Raw genomic sequence first — 18,101 nt, 5'->3', positions numbered from 1 at the left:
GCAGCTTTGACACTGATCATTTTACCTATCTTGTTTCCTCTAGACTTCTTTTAAAAAATCCAGTCTTTTACTTTTAACATTTTATTTTACAAATTTTAAAAAAATTGATAAATAAAATTGTATATAGTTAACATGTAGTGCAAACAACATGTTTGAAATATGTGAGATAACCATGTGAAGTAATGCACATGTTAATTAGCTCAAGTTTATCTTTGGAAAGGTTTCTACCATGCGGAAAGGGTAACTGGAACTAATGAACATGTGTATTACCTCACATAGTTGTTTTTGTAGTGAGAACACTTAAAATCTACTCTTTTAGCATTTTTCAAGAATATAACATATTGTTATTAACTTAGTCACCGTATTGTACAATAGATCTCTTAAACTTATTCCTCCTATCTAGCTGAATTTTTGTAGCCTTTGAACACTAACTCCCCAACTTCCCTCCCCCTGGTGATCACCATTCAAATCTGTAGTATTTTAAAGTAAATCCCAGCTATCATATTACTTCACCAATAGAAAGTCCAGTATGCATCTTTAAACAATAGGGATGTTTTTATTTTTTATTTGTTTTATTACATTTAAGTTCTGGGATAAATGTGCAGAATGTGCAGGTTTGTTACATAGGTATACACGTTTCATGGTGGTTTGCTGCACCCATCAACCCATCAACTACATTAGGTATTTCTCCTGATGCTATCCCTCCCCTAGTGCCCCCCACAACAGGCCTCAGTGTGTGATGCTCCCTTCCCTGTGTCCATGTATTTTCGTTGTTTAACTCCCACTTACGAGTGAGAACATGCAGTGTTCAGTTTTCTGTTCCTGTGTTAGTTTGCTGAGAATGATGGTTTCCAGCTTCATCCATGTCCCTGCAAAGGACACGAACTCATCCTTTTTATGGCTGCATAGTATTCCATGGTATATATGTGCCACATTTCCTTATCCAGTCTATCACTGATGGGCATTTGGGTTGGTACCAAAGCTTTGCTATTGTGAACAGTGCTGCAATAAACACATGTGTGCATGTGTCTTTATAGTATAATGATTTATAATCCTCTGGGTATATACCCAGTAATGGGATTCCTGGGTCAAATTTTATTTCTATTTCTAGATCCTTGAGGAATCGCCACACTGTGTTTCCCAATGGTTGAACTAATTTAAAATGTGGCCTACAGATACAATGGAATATTATTCAGTCTTAGCAAGGAAGGAAATTCTGACACATGCTATGACATGGATCAAACTGGTTCTAAACGAAGGAAACCAGTCACAAAGGCACAATATACTCCATGATTTCACTTATATGAAGTTCAGGCATACCATGCTTTATTGGGCTTCACTTTATTGCACAGTACTGCCTTTTTTAAAAAAAACGAATTGAAACTTTGTGGCAACCCTGCATTGAGCAAGTCTGTGGGCGCCATCTTTCCAACAGTATGTGCTTTGTGTTTCTGTGTCATCATTTTTTAGCAATAAATTATTTTAACGTTTAAGTATGTGCATTTTTTAGACAGTGCTATTGAACACTTACAGTATAGTGTAAACCTAACTTTTATATGCCCTGGGAAAGCAAAAAATTTGTGTGACTCACTTTATTACATATTTGCTTCATTGTGATGGTCTGAAGCTGAACCTACAATATCTCTGAGGTATGCTTGTACCTGGAATAGTCAAATTCCTAGAGATAGCGGAATGAATGTTGGTTGCCAGAGACTGAAGAGAGAGGAAGAGAGCGATAATAATTTAATAGGGATAGAGTTCTAGTTTTGCAAGATGAAGAGTTCTGTGATGGATCCACTTATGTGAATGTACTTAATGCCACTGAACTGTACACTTAGAAATGGTTAAGATGGTAAATTTTACGTGTGTTTTACCATAATCACAATATTTTAAAAAGATCTTTACAGATCAAGTTAGATTTTTAAAAAGAGAATTTAGGGAATTTGAATAAAATAATCAATAAACTTGTTAATTAGCCATAATGGAAAACTGTATGAAAAATGGTAAGACTATACTTTTTTAATGTCTTAAAAACATTTCAAAAATTTTAAGCATGAACTCATCCTTTTTTGTGGCTGTATAGTATTCCATGGTGTATATGTGAGACTGTTAGTTATGATTTCCATTCTTTTGCTTTTGCTGAGAAGTGTTTTCTACCAATTATTTGGTCAATTTTAGAATAAGTGCAATGTGGTGCTGAGAAGAATATATATTATGTTGATTTGAGGTGGAGAGTTCTGTAGATGTCTATTAGGCCTGCATGGTCCAGATCTGAGTTCATGTCCTGAATATCTTCATTAATTTTCTGTCTAATATTCACAGTTGGGTGTTAAAGTTTCCCACTATTATTGTATGGGAGTCTAAGTCTCTTTGTGGGTCTCTAAGAACTTGCTTTATGGATCTGGGTGCTTCTGTATTGGATGCATATATATTTAGGATACTTAGCCCTTCTTGTGTTATTTATTCCTTTACCATTACCTAATGCCCTTCTTTGTCTCTTTTGATGTTTGTTGGTTTAAAGTCTGTTTTATCAGAGACTAGGGTTGCAACCCCTGCTTTTTTTTTTTTCCATTGCTTGGTAAATCTTTCTTCATCCCTTTATTTTGAGCCTATATGTGTCTTTGCATGTGAGATGGGTCTCCTGAATACAGCACATTGATGGGTTTTGACTCTATCCAATTTACCAGTCTGTGTCTTTCAATTGGGGGATTTAGCCCATTTATGTTTAATGTTAATATTGTTGTATGTGAATTTTATCCTGTCATTATGATGCTAGTTGATTATTTTCCCCATTAGTTGATGCAGTTTCTTCATAATGTTGGTAGTTTTTACAATTTGGTATGTTTTTGCAGTGGCTGGTATCAGTCATTCATTTCCATGTTTAGTGCTTCCTTCAGGAGCTCCTGTAAGGCAGGCCTGGTGCTCACATAATGTCTCAGCATTTGCTTGTCTATAAAGGATTTTATCTCTTCTTTGCTTATGAAGCTTAGTTTGGCTGTATATAAAATTCTGGGTTGAAAATTCTTTTCTTTAAGAATGTTGAATGTTGGCCTCCACTCTCTTCTGGCTCATAGGGCTTCTGCAGAGAGATCTGCTGTGATTATGATGGGCTTCCCTTTGTGGGTAAGCTGAACTTTCTTTCTGGCTGCCTTAACAATTTTTCCTTCATTTTCATCTTGGTGAATCTGACAGTTGTGTGTCTTGGGGTTGCTCTTCTTGAGGAATATCTTTGCAGTGTTCTCTATATTTCCTTAATTTAAAGTTTGATCTCTCTTGCTAGGTTGGGGAAGTTCTCCTGGATAATATCCTGAAGTGTGTTTTCCAACTTGGGTCCATTCTCCCTGTCACTTTCAGGTACACCAATCAAATATAGGTTTGGTCTTTTCACCCAGTCTCATATTTCTTGGAGGCTTTGTTCATTCCTTTTCATCCTTTTTCCTCTAATCTTGTTTTCATGCTTTATTTCATTAAGTTGATCTTCAGTCTCTGATATTCTTTCTTCTGCTTTATCAATTTGGCTATTAACATTTGTGTATGCTTCACAGAATTCTCGTGCTGTGTTTTTCAGCTCCATCAGGTCATTTATGTTCTTCTCTAAACTGATTACTCTAGTTAGCAATTTGTCTAACCTTTTTTCGAGGTTCCTAGCTTTCTTGCTTTGGTTTAGAACATGCACCTTTAGCTCAGAGGAGTTTGTTATTGCCCACTTTCTGAAGCCTACTTTTGTCAATTCATCAAACTCAGTCTCCATCCAGTTTTGTTCTCTTGCTGGTGAGGAGTTGTGATCCTTTGGAGGAGAAGAGACATTCTGGTTTTTGGAATTTTCAGCCTTTTTGTGCAGGTTTCTCCCCATCTTCATGGATTTGTCTACCTTTGGTCTTTGATGTTGGTGACTTTCAGATTGGGCCTCTGAGTGGATGTCCTTTTTGTTGATGTTGATAATATTACTTTCTGTTTGTTAGTTTTCCTTCTCATAGGCCCCTCTGCTGCAGGTCTGCTGGAGTTTGCTGGAGGTCAACTCTAGACCCTCTTTGCTGGGTATAACCAGTGGAGTCTACAGAACAACAAAGATTGCTGCCTGTTTCTTCCTCTGGAAGATTTGTCCCAGAGGGGCACCTGCCAAATGCTGGCCACAGCTCTCGGGTATGACATGTCTGTTGGCCCCTGCTGGGAGGTGTCTCCCAATCAGGAGGCATGGGTGTCAGGGATCCACTTGAGGAGGCAGTATGTCCTTTGGCAGAGCTCAAGCATTGTGCTGGGAAATGCGCTGCTGTCTTCAGAGCTGGCAGGTAGGAATGTTTAAGTCTGCTGAAGTTGCACACAGAGCTGCCCCTTCCCCCAGGTGCTCTGTTCCAGGGAGATTGGAGTTTTATCTATAAACCCCTGTCTGGGACTGCTGCCTTTTTTTGAGATGCCCTGCCCAGAGGGGAGGAATCTAGAGAGGTAGTTTGGCGACAGCTGCTTTGCTGAGCTGTGGTGGACTCCGCCCAGTTCAAACTTCTAAGCAGCTTTGTTTACACTGTGAGGGGAAAACCACCCACTCAAGCCTCAGCAATGGTGGCTGCCCCTTCCTCTACCATGCTTGAGCATTCCAGGTGACTTCAGACTGCTGTGCTGGCAATGAGAATTTCAAGCTCCATGGGGGTGGGATCTGGTGAGCTAGACCACTTGGCTCCCTGGTTTCAGCCCCCTTTCCAGGGGAGTGAATGGTTCTGTCTTTCTGGCATTCCAGATGCCACTGAGGTACGAAAAAAACTCCTGTAGCTAACTTGGTGTCTGCCCAAAGGGCTGCCCAGTTTTGTGCTTGCAACCCAGGGCCCTGGCGGTGTAAGCACTTCAGGGAATCTCCTGGTTTGTGGGTTGCAAAGACTGTGGGAAAAGCATTGTATCTGGGCTGGAATGCACAGTTCCTCATGGCACAATCCCTCAGTGCTTCCCTTGGCTAGGGGACGGAGTTCCTTGACCCCTTGTGCTTCCCAGGTGAGGCATCAACCCACCCTGTTTTGGCTCACCCTCTGTGGGCTGCACCCACTGTCTAATCAGTCCCAATGAGATGAGCCATACATGTCAGTTAGAAATGCAGAAATCATCCACATTCTGTGTTGATCTCCCTGGGAGCTGCAGACTGGAGCTGTTCTTATTTGGCCATCTTGCCAGCCACCAGGGATGTTTTTAAAATACACAACCACTATGCCATTCTCGCACCCAACAAAATTAACTACCACTCCTTACTAGTATTTGTTACCCATGCTATATTCAAATTTTCTGATTGTCTTAAAGATGTCCTTTTTATAGTTGGTTCTGTTGGATTAGGATGTAAACAAGGTCCATACGTCATATTTGGTTATCTCTCTTCTGTCTCTATCATTTCACTGCTCCTTCTTTTCTTCTTCTCATGCCATTGATTTGTGGGAGAAAATAGGTCATTTGTCCCGGAGAATGTACCATACTCTGAATTTAGCTAATTGCTTCTCTATTGTGTTGTTTATCTTGTACCTCTGCCCTCTGTATTTCTTGTAAATGGGCAGGTAGGTGTAGAGGCTTGATCAGATCCTAGTTCAATTTTATAACTCCTTGGTGGTGCTGTGCATATAAAGTCTGGTTGGCCATTTTTAGTGATTCTGAGACTGAGACTGATTAGAGGGTTCGGATATTATCAAAGGGATTCCTCCATTATAAATGAACTCATTTTTTTATTTGCAGTTTTCTTTAGCCTACATGTTAACGGATCCATCAAAGTTTTAAAAGTATATCTGTCTTTATCCTATTCTCTTTCATCTTTTTTAGCCTTTTCCTATTTTCTATGGTAGATACTCATTTTCTTCCCTCTCACCACTAAAGTATTACAGCAAAATGAGGAATGGTATGCTTTAAAACAAACCTCAGACATATCCAGACATTTGATTTGGCATCAGAGCAGTCTGCTACTCATTACGACGTTTTAGGGACTAATGAATTTTGTGTTGCCGTTTTGTAAGACTCTCGGTTGAAATTCTTTCAAGTAATTGAAAATTTATACTTGGACAAATTATACAAATGAAGGGCCTCAGAGAAAATGATCAACAGTGTTCTCAGGATTGCAGCTAAGGACTTTTTATTTTTCTCAGTTAAGTGTTTTTAAACCATCCTTTTGCTTAGCAGGCATGCTTCTGCTTTTATTTTCTTTCCACAGCAAGACAGGAACTCACTCTAGGGGGTAACAGACTGGAGGCAGGCAGGGTCAGCTGGGCAGGAGGGCTGTGTCACTGGGAGGCATTGCTAGTCTCACCTGCAGTGGAATGACATATTATGAAGGGCACAGATGAAGTCTGAGTTGTATCCAACACGTGTGCATCATCATTATATTACTTTAGATCAGGGACACTGAGACACCTCTCAGGACACATGCTATGATAAAGAAAGCAGTAGGAACCTGTCGGAATCCTTTCTAGTTCTCTGTAGTTACAGTGGGTCTTACACAAATTCACATACATTCACACCACTATAGAAATATGCTTTTTAAGGAAAGTCCTATTACAGTAATAGACAGTTGAAGTTGGCTTCTAAAATGTAATACTGTCCTTCGTGCCGGCCTGCCAGTCTGGTTCCCTAGCTACCTACCTTTCCTTAATTGCTTCTTTGTTCTTTTCTTTTAAGCCCCAGCTCTACCTTTTACAACTAATGTGTGAGGCACTGAAACTCTTGAGTCTCAGTTGCTTGTTCCTTGCATTGGAGTTAAAATAATACATACCTGGGGTAAGCATTAAGGAGATAGAATACCTTTGAGGGACTTGTAAACTGGGTGGCACTGTACATTTGAATGGTGTTGCACTCAACCCTTATTCTATCAAAACTTGACTTTAAAACGCTTTGGGGCCAAGTGCAGTGGCTCACACCTGTAATTCCAGCACTTTGGGAGCCCAAGACGGGAGGATTGCTTGGCGCTAGGACTTCCAGATCAACCTGGCATACACAGCGAGACCCTGTCTCTACTAAGAAATGAACTAGCCAGGTATAGTGGTGTGCACTTGCAGTCCCAGTTACTAGGGAGGCTAGGTGGGAGGATCACTTGAGCCCAGGAAGTCAAAGCTGTAGTGAACTGTGCGGTGAGGGAGGAAAAAATCGAGTATCTACTATGGAAAATAGGAAAAGACTAAAAAAGATGAAAGGAAATGTGATAAAGACAGATACACTTTTAAAACTTTGATGGATCTGTTAATGTGATGGTGTCACTGCACTTCAGTCTGGGTGACAGAGGGAGACTCTGCCTCAAAAGAAACGATGAACCAAAACAAAAAACAAACCCTTTTGTAGTGCTCCCTTGCTTCTGATGTAGTGCAGACTCATTTAAGGGCTTACAAGATTTACAGGATCCAGCCTCTCCTTCCTCGTGTCTTCCGACCCTGAACTCTCAGTCCAAACCTCCAGACATGTGCTGTACTTTCTCACCATCCTGCCTTTGCATGTGCTGTTTCCTTGGCTTAGATCATTGTACTTCACCTCCTCCTCTGTGCTTGGCAAATGCAACCCCAATCTTCTGTTTCTGTTAGATCCTCTTTCATCTGGGAAGCTTTCCCTAATTTCCAAAAACTGTAGGGTACTATCAGAGAGCACTTATCGCTCATGTTGTAATTCTAGCTCAGCGTGCAGCACACAGTTGCTGCCCCATTTATTTGCTGCATAGTTGAATAAAACACTAAGTTCCAACCCTACCTTCTTTTTGGCAAATTGATGTCTTCTTTCCCCAGCTCATTTTGTATACCTTAGAATTATCACAGGCCGGGTGCAGTGGCTCATTCCTGTAATCCCAGCACTTTGGGAGGCCGAGGCAGTGGATTACAAGGTCAGGAGTTCAAGGCCAGCCTGTCCAGTATGGTGAAACCCTGTCTCTACTAATAATACAAAAATTAGCTGGGTGTGGTAGTGTGCACCTATAGTCCCAGCTACTCTGGAGGCCGAGGCAGGAGAATTGCTTGAACTCAGGAGGCAGAGGTTGCAGTGAGCCCAAATCGTGTCACTGCACTCCAATCTGGGTGACAGCATGAGACTCTGTCTCAAAAAAAAAAAGATTTATCACCTCATTGCACTCAGCCTTGTTTCCTGTAGTGCTCAGTTTAGCATCTTATTCTATATAATCTTACTCTCAAATTTATATGTTCATCTTGTTATTATTCTGAGTCCCAGTTTAGGTAGACCAGGAACTCAACCCCTATTATATTAGTTATCTATTGCTATGTAATAAATTACCCTCAAATTTAGCAACTTAAAACAACAATGAATGTTGTCTCATACTGTTTCCATAGAGCAGAAATCCAGAAGCTGTTTAGCTGGGTGGTTCTGGCTCAAGATCTCTCAGGAGGTTGCAGTCAGGATGTTGGCCAGGATTATGGTTGTCTGAAGGTTCGACTGGGGCTGGAGGATCTGCTCCTAAGATGGCGCACTCACTTGGCTCTTGGCTGGAGGCCTCAGTTCCTTGCTGACAGCTGGCAGGAGGCCTTGGATCCCTGCCATGTGGAATTCTCCATCGTGTGTTGCAGGTGGCCTCACAAGATGCAGCTGGCTTTCCCCAGAGTGATCCAGAGAAACAGTACAAGGGAAGCCACAGTGCCTTTTGTCTTCAAAGTCTCACACCATCATTTTAGCTTATTTTTGTTTGTTTAAAAATGAGTCACTGTTCTAAGTGCTTACTTGTATTACCTCATTTGATCCCCACAAGAATCTGAAAGATCATCTCATATGGTGAAACATATCCTAAGGCTAGATTTATCTAAGGTCTCTCAAAAAAGGCATAGAACCAAAATTCTAATCTGTCTTTGGATTCAGTACCATTTTCCCTATGAGTGTATGACATGCCTCAGAGAGTAGGTTATGCACTAGGAGAATTTGAGCCCATATGTGTGTGTCTATTTATACACACATAAATATAAATGTATGACAACTGTAATAGATGAAAATCATAGGGCATATACTTCTTAACATCTGTAAAAACACAGAAAAAAGAAGCAAATGTAATAGGAAATTTCTTTTCAAATTTACTTAGGAACTTGCTCAAATCCAGTAGAAATTACCTTTATCTTTTCCATTTTATTTAGGCAACTGTGGTATCCACCTTATGTTTAAGTTTGAGGATTTCTGGGTTCAATTCTTTGCCCTTCCATTGAAACATTTATTTTATTAAACACATATAGTACTGTTCTGCTTTCATTAAGTTTATTAGCTTCTTATTAAATACTTTAATCCCCATAACAGTCCTAGGAGAAGGTACCAGTCCTCATTTTATTGATGAGGAGCTAAATTGCAGGAAAGTCAAGGTCACACGGCTAGTGAGGTCAGAGTCAGGGTTTGAACGAACCCAGGCAGTCTAGCTTCTGTGTTCACTGCTTCACCTCCTCACCATGTCACCTCTCCCATCTGTGCAGGTTAAGAAGTCAAACTCTGTAACTCTGCAAGTATATTGGATTTCTGGATAAAATGAGCCTGACGTATTATTCATGTTCTTGGGGGAGAAAACCCTTCTCTCCCTTTACATTGGTGAATTCTTGTACTCTGCAGTTAACGTGCATGCTAGTTCTCAGTAAGCACCCAGCATTGCTGAATGAACTGTGTTGTTCCAGATAGAAGGCCCATCAGAGTCCTGGGCTTCCCATGGATGCAGGCTCCCTGATGTAGACATGCGTCCCTTTGATAAGCCTCTGACTCAGGCAGCCAGCCAGTGTCTTACACTTCTTCTCAGTAGTAATTATGACGTGGGTAGCATCCTTAGAGGAAGTGGTGGAAGTCACTTTCAATAGTGGTAATGATCATCTTCCTCTTTTCCTTTCATCTCCTTTCTCCTCAGCTGTATTAACAATAGCACTTACATTTAAAGGGGAGATATTATTATGTTTGTGTCTATCTCTGCTTATTGGCTGCCTAAACAAGAGAGGACTGACCTTCCCGAGGTGCACACGAAGGTTAACATTCCTAGAGCTTCAGGCATTTTTGTCATTTAATGGACACTCTTCTCATTCGTCAGGTCAACAGGACTCCTGTTAACATTAAACATGCCTCAGGTAGGGGGAATGAATGCTTCTGAGGTGGTGATAGAAGGAAATCTCCCCAAATTCTTGTTAGGCTAATCAATATTCCTTTAAATATTTCTTTTTCATACAGTGTCGAAACTGAGAGATCCTTAGAGATGACCAGAATGAGGCCTTCATGTGAACGGTAAGGAAACTGGTGTTCAAAGAGATTGAAGGACTTGGTCAAAGAACATAAACTAGTGGCCCTCCGGATTCACTGTCTACCCTCCACCCTGCTCTCAGCCCAGGAAACTGATCCCTCAAGCCTGTAGCAATAGACACCCTCACTCCGTGGCTTGCCCAAAGGGACCTCTGGCAAGAGATGAGAAGAAAGAGCCGGATGAGTTTAACTTTTCATTTCCGTGGCTCTCTCCCTGCAATGTTGCCTCAAATTGACTGTATCCCTTCACAGTTCCTCTATGGGGCCCACTAGACAGACTCTCCTCCTAGGTTCTAGTAACTGCTCCCTTCCCCATCCCTTTGGGTCTAGAGCTGGTGACTGCTTCACTGTTACTCACCCTGGATTATTGCATGATCCCTTCTGATTCCTCTGTCTTCAGAGAAATGATGTAACTTATCATCCAGCCTGGGGCACCCTTCAGAATTAAGGCAGTGTTATTAATTATTACACCAAGATAATAGGTGTACCACCCTGTCCTGTGCAACTGGGACTGATGGTCACCCTACCCATACCCACTCACATCTTTGTTAATAGTCCCTTTGTAAATAAACTCTTCTTGAATTTGTCTAATTTGGGTGTGCCATTGGTTCCCTGTTAGAACCCTGATGGATGCACAGCTCTAAAATCTACCTCTTATGATTTTCAAACCCATTCTTTTTCTATCATTTGATTTAGAAACTAGTAGTCATTTGTGTAACAACTAGTATAAAATGAAACAATATTGTTATTGAAATGTGGTGTTTTCCAAAGTGTGACATGAAACATAATTTTAGGTTATATGCTGCTCAATATCTGTTATTTTAAGTAAGATGTTATTAGTGTGTGTTAGAAAAAAAGTATAATGGTGCACAAGACCCATGATTTCATCTATTGTATAACTTTGCTTAGGACAAAGGCAAAATAGAAATTAGTTTTAAAAAGTAAGTTGATTTGAAAACAAATATCGAGTCTACAGTAAAGTAGATTGTATTGAGATGGTTGTAAAGTACTCACAGTGTCTGGGAAGCACGCTATTAGAGTTGGTTAACCCTGGGATTCTGTGATTAGAGGTCACAGTGGTTCTTCTTTCTGGTGTGCCAGCCTCCCCTGTGATCTCATTATTAGTCTTTCTTTTTAAAAAATGTTTTTATTGTAGTAAAATATACATAATATAAAATTTACCATTTTAACTATTTTCAAGTGTACAATTCAGGAGCATTAGGCACCTTCACATTGTTGTGCAGCTGTCACCACTAACCATCTCTAGGACATTTTCATCACCCGAATGAAAATAACTAAACAATTACTGCCCATCACCTCCTCCCCTAGATCTGGGTAATCACCACTCTACTTTGCCTCTCTATCAATTTGATTCCTGTAAGTACCTCATATTGTACCTCATGTAAGTGGAATCATACTGTATTTGTACTTTTGCAATTGGTTTATTTCACCTAGCATAATATGTTGGAGGTTCATCCATGTTATAGCATGTATCACAATTTTACTCCTTGTTAAAGCTGAATAATATTCCATTATATGGATATACCACACTTTGTTTATCCATTCCTCTGTTGATGGACATTTGGCTTGTTTCCACCTTTTGGCTGTTGTGAATAATGCTGCTATGAATGTTCAAGTCCCTGCATCCAATTCTTTTGACACATATCCTGAAGTGGAATTGCTGGATCCTGTGGTAATTCTATGTGTAATTTTTTTTGAGGAACTACCATCCTGTTTTCCACAGTAGCTGCACCATTTTACATTTTATCAGCCTTTACAAGTTGAGATTGGTTATATGGTGGCCTGAAAAGTGTACCTGGGACTGTGCAAACCCATCACTATGGGAAGGTAATTGAAAATGTAGTCACTGATAGTGGATCAGGAGTGTCTCCCCTAACAAGGGGTAGTACATTCCAGGGTAAAAAAGACACTTACTCATATGAGGGTGTATGTGTGTGTGTTCTTAGTGTTATCTAGGCTTAGGCAATATTTTGAGATGATTATATCTGCTTGTGATTTACATTCTCATTTCCTTACATACAACATGTTACTTTCACCTTCTTTCAAGAGTTCCTTTGAACTACATGTATTTGTCGTATTCTTGTTCTCATTTCATCATTTTCACACACACCCAAATTTCTCAAACATAATTTTCACTTCCATTTCTTAAACCAAATGCCTTGCTTGCAAATACTCTGCTCTTTGACTACCAATTTAAGCTCCTGAGGGCAGACAGGGCTTCTGCCTCTTGAGGACTGGGACTGAACTGTCTTGTTCCAGTGCTTAGTACAGCCTGGGCACACACACTATGGATGTGCACAAAGAAATCAGTCTTTGATTTCTTACATGAATGCCTGACACAAGGTAGGACCACAAAATAGGTCTGTTAAAAAAAAAAAAAAAAAATAGTGGATTTTTGCTGGAAAGATGGCTGAATAAGAGCAGCTTCGGTCTGTAGCTCCCAGCAAGATCAATGCAGAAGGCAGGTGACCTCATTTCCAACTGAGGTACTCAGTTCATTTCATTGGTACTGGTTGAAAGGTGGGTGCAGCCCACAGAGGGCAAGGCAAAGCAGAATGGGGTGTCCCCTTACCCGGGAAATAAAAGGGGCCAGGGGATTTCCCTCTCCTAGCCAAGGAAAGCCATGAGGGATTGTGTGAAGAATGGTGCACTCATACCCAGAAACTATGCTTTTACCATGGTCTTTGCAACCGGCAGACCAGGAGCTTCCCTCTGGTGCCTATGCCACCAAGGCCCTGGGTTTCAAACACAAAGCTGGGTGGCTATTTGGGCAGACATTGAGCTAGCTGCAGGAGTTTTTTTTTTTTTTTTTTTTTTTTTTTCATGCCCCAGTAGCACCTAAAATGCCAGTGAGACAGAACCATTCACTCCCCTGGAAAGAGGGCTGAAGCCAAGGAGCCAAGAGGTCTGGCTTGGCAGGTCCCGCTGCCACAGAGCCCAGCAAGCTAAGATTCACTGGCTTGAAATTCTTGCTGTCAGCATAGCAGTCTGAGGTCGACCTGGGATGCTTGAGCTTGGTGGGGGGAGGGGCCTCTGCCATTGCTAAGGTTTGAGTAGGTGGTTTTCCCCTCACAGTGTAAACAAGCTGCCCAGAAGATCGAACTGGGTGAAGTTCACCACAGCTCAGCGAGGCTGCTGTGGGCACACTGCCTCTCTAGATTCCTCCTCTCTGGGAAAGGCATTTCTGAAAAAAAGGCAGCAGCTCCAGACAGGGACTAAAAGATAAAACTCCAATCTCCCTGGGACAGAGCACCTGGAGGAAGGGGTGGCTGTGGGTGTGGCTTCAGCAGATTTAAATGTCCCTGCCTGACAGCTCTGAAGAGAGCAGCAGATCTCCTAGCACAGCATTGGAGCTCTGCTAAGGGACAGAGTGCCTCCTCTAGTGGGTCCCTGACCCTTGTGCCTTCTGATTGGTAGATACTTCCTAGCAGGGGCCAACAGATGCTTTATACAGGAGAGCTCTGGCTGGCATTTGGCAGGTGCCCCTCTGGAACAACTATCAATATACATAACTATCAAGCATTCATAACTATCAATAGCTGAATCGATCAAGCAGAAAAAAGAATATCTGAGATTGAAGATCAACTTAACGAAATAGAGTGAGAAGGCAAGATTAAAGAGTGAAAAGAAATGAACAAAGGCTCCATGGACTATAGGACTATGTGAAAAGATCAAATCTACTTTTGATTGGTGTACCCAAAAGTGAAGGAGTGAGTGGAACCAAGTTGGAAAACACTCTCCAGGTTATTATCCAGGGAAACTTCCCCAACCTAGCAAGACAGGATGGCCTTCAAATTCCGGAAATACAGAGAACACTGCAAAGATACTCCTTGAGAAGAACAACCCCAAGACACATAATCGTCAGATTGACCAGGTTGAAATGAAGGAAAATATGTTAAGGGCAGCCAGAGAGAAAGGTCTTCCCCACAAAGGGAAGCCCACCAGACTAACAGCAGATCTCTTGGCAGAAACCCTACAAGCCAGAAGAGAGTGGAGGCCAATATTCAACATTCTTAAAGAAAAGAATTTTCAACCCAGAATTTTATATACAGCCAAACTAAGCTTCATAAGCAAAGAAGGAATAAAATCCTTCATAGACAAGCAAATGCTGGGACATTATGTCAGCACCAGGCCTGCCTTACAGGAGCTCCTGAAGGAAGCACTAAACATGGAAATAAATGACTGGTACCAGCCACTGCAAAAACATACCAAATTGTAAAGACTAACAACATTATGAAGAAACTGCATCAACCAATGGGGAAAATAATCAACTAGCATCATAATGACAGGATAAAATTCACATATAACAATATTAACATTAAACATAAATGGGCTAAATGCACCAATTAAAAGACACAGACTGGCAAACTGGATAGAGTCAAGACCCATCAGTGTGCTGTATTCAGGAGACCCATCTCACATGCAAAGACACATATAGGCTCAAAATAAAGGGATGAAGAAAGATTTACCAAGCAACAGAAAGAAAAAAGAAAAAAAAGCAGGGGTTGCAATCCTACTCTCTGATAAAACAAACCTTAAACCAACAAAGATCAAAAGAGACAAAGAAGGGTATTACTTAATGGTAAAGGGATAAATAACACAACAAGAAGGGCTAACTATCCTAAATATATATGCAGCCAATACGGAAGCACCCAGATCCATGAAACAAGTTCTTAGAGACCCACAAAGAGACTTAGACTCCCATACAATAATAGTGGGAGACTTCAACACCCCATTGTCAATGTTAGACAGATCAACAAGAGAGAAAATTAACAAGGATATCCAGGACTTGAACTCAGCTCTGAACCAAGTGGACCTAGTAGACATGTACAGAACTCTCCACCCCAAATCAACATAATATACATTCTTCTCAGCACCACATCACACTTATTCTAAAATTGGTCACATAATTGGAAGATAAACACTCCTCAGCAAATAAAAAAGAATGGAAATGATAACAGTCTCTCAGACCACAGTGCAATCAAATTAGAACTCAGGATCAAGAAACTACCTCAAAACTGCTCAACTACATAGAAACTGAACAACCTGCTCCTAAATGACTACTGGGTAAATAATCAAATTAAGGCAGAAATAAAGATGTTCTTTGAAACCAATGAGAACAAAGACGTGATGAACCGGAATCTCTGGGACACATTTAAAGCAGTGTGTAGAGGGAAATTTATAGCACTAAATGCCCATAAGAGAAAGCAGGAAAGATCTAAAATTGACACCCTAATATCACAATTAAAAGAAATACACAAGCAAGAGCAAACAAATTTAAAAGCTAGCAGAAGACAAGAAATAACTAAAATCAGAGCAGAACTGAAGAAGATAGACACAAAAACCCCTTCAAAAACAATCAATGAATCCAGGAGATGATTTTTTGAATAGACCAGCAAAATAGATAGACCACTAGCCAGACTAATAAAAAGGAAAAGATGAATCAAATAGACACAATAAAAATGATGAAGGGGTTATCACTATCGATCCCTGAGAAATACAAACTACCATCAGAGAATATTTTAATCACCTGTATGCAAATAAACTAGAAAATCTAGAAGAAATGGATAAATTCCTGGACGCATACATCCTCCCAAGACTAAACCAGGAAGAAGTCAAATCCCTGAATAGACTAATAACAAGTTCTGAAATTGAGGCAGTAATTACCAATCAAAAAATGTCCAGAACCAGACAGATTCACAGCTGAATTCCACTAGAGTTTCAAAGAGCAGCTGGTACCATTCCTTTTGAAACTATTCCAAACAATGGAAAAAGAGGGAATCCTCTCTCACTCATTTTATGAGGCCAGCATCATCCTGATACCAAAACCTGGCAGAGACACAACAAAAAAAGGAAATTTTCAGGCCAATATCCCTGATGAACATTGATGTGAAAATCCTCAATAAAATACTTGCCAAACTGAATCCAGCACCACATCAAAAATCTTATTCACCACAATCAAGTAGGCTTTATCCCTGGGCTGCAAGTCTGGCTCAATATACGCATATCAAGAAACATAATCCATCACGTAAACAGAATCAATGACAAAGGCCACATGATTATCTCAATAGATGCAGAAAACGCCTCCAATAAAATTCAACAGCCCTTCATGCTAAAAACTGTCAATAAACTAGGTATTGATGGAAAGTTTCTCAAAATCATAAGAGCTAGTTATGACAAACCCACAGCCAATATCATACTGAATGGGCAAATACTGGAAGCATTCCCTTTGAAAACCATCACAAGAAAAGGAAGCCCTCTCTCACCACTCCTATTCAACATAGTATTGGAAGTTCTGGCCAGAGCAATCAGGCAAGAGAAAGATACCTTTAGTATTGGAAGTTCTGGCCAGAGCAATCAAGCAAGAGAAAGGAAAAAAGGAAGTCAAACTGTCTCTGTTTGCAGATGACATAATTGTATATTTAGGAAACCCCATCATTTCACCCCAAAATCTTCTTAAGCTGATAAGCAACTTCAGCAAAGTCTCAGTATACAAAATCAATGTGCAAAAATTACAAGCATTCTGAAACACCAATAACAGACAGAGAGTGAAATCATGAGTGAACTCCCATTCACAATTGCTACGAAGAGAATAAAATAACTAGGAATACAACTTACAAGGGATGTGAAGGACATCTTCGAGGAAAACTACAAATCACTGCTCAAGGAAATAAGAGAAGACACAAACAAGTGGAAAAACAGTCCATGCTTATGGATAGGAAGAATCAATATTGTGAAAATGGCCATACTGCCCAAAGTAATTTATAGATTCAATGCTATCCCATCAAGCTACTATTGACTTTCTTCACAGAATTGGAAAAAAACTACTTTAAATTTCATATGGAACCAAAAAAGAGCCCACATAGCCAAGAAAATCTTAAGCAGGAAGAACAAAGCTGGACACATCACGCCACCTGACTTCAAACTATACTTCAAACTATACTACATGCTACAGTAACCAAAACAGCATGGTACTGGTACCAAACAGCTATGTAGACCAATGGAACAGAACAGAGGCCTCAGAAATAACACCACACAGCCATCTGATCAGCCATCTGATCTTTGACAAACCTGACAAAAACAAGCAATGGGGAAAGGATTCCCTATTTAATAAATGGTGTTGGGAAAACTGGTTAGCTGTATGCAGAAAGCTGAAACTGGATCCCTTCCTTACACCTTATACAAAAATTAACTCAAGATAGATAAAAAACTTAAATGTAAGACCTAAAATCATAAAAATCTTAGAAGAAAACCTAGGCAATACTATTCAGGACATGGGCATGGATGAAGACTTCATGAATATAGTTTTGGTCTTCTAAACGCCAAAAGCAATGGCAACAAAGCCAAAATTGACAAACGGGATCTAATTAAACTAAAGAGTTTCTGCACAGCGAAAGAATCTATCATCAGAATGAATGGGCAACCTACAGAAATGATAGGAAATTTTTGCAATCTATCCATCTGTCAAAGGGTTAATAAACATAATCTACAAAGAATTTAAACAAATTTACAAGAAAAAAGCAGACAACTGCATCAAAAAGTGGGCAAAGGATATGAACAGACACTTCTCAAAAGAAGACATTTATGTGGCCAACAAACATGTAAAAAGAAGCTCATCATTACTGGTCATTAGAGAAATGCAAATCAAAACCACAATGAGATACCATCTCATGCCATTTAGAACGGCCATCATTAAAAAGTCAAGAAACAACAGATGCTGGAGAGGATGTGGAGAAATAGGAATGCTCTTACACTGTTGGTGGCAGTGTAAATTAGTTCAACCATTGTGAAACACAGTGTGGCGATTCCTCAAGGATCTAGAAATAGAAATACCATTTGACCCAGGAATCCCATTACTGGGTATATACCCAGAGGATTAT

General features: G+C 40.3%; 1 long non-coding RNA gene across 1 annotated transcript; it reads right to left on the bottom strand.

Moving 5' to 3' along the window:
* Positions 1-1,273: 1,273 nt before the first annotated feature.
* LOC116549437 lies at positions 1,274-17,778 on the bottom strand. The gene is made up of 3 exons (XR_004267877.1): positions 17,561-17,778; positions 9,703-9,704; positions 1,274-1,285 (listed from the first exon to the last, which is right to left on the bottom strand). It is a non-coding gene; the product is annotated as an uncharacterized LOC116549437 (long non-coding RNA).
* Between the last annotated feature and the right edge of the window lie 323 nt (positions 17,779-18,101).

Source organism: Sapajus apella, unplaced genomic scaffold (genome assembly GCF_009761245.1).
Source record: "Sapajus apella isolate SASKATOON/1434 unplaced genomic scaffold, GSC_monkey_1.0 scaffold6, whole genome shotgun sequence".
In the NCBI taxonomy this organism is placed as follows: Eukaryota; Metazoa; Chordata; class Mammalia; order Primates; family Cebidae; genus Sapajus; species Sapajus apella.
Note: the sequence above shows the minus strand (reverse complement) of the source record. Positions and strands in the feature narration are given on the sequence as shown.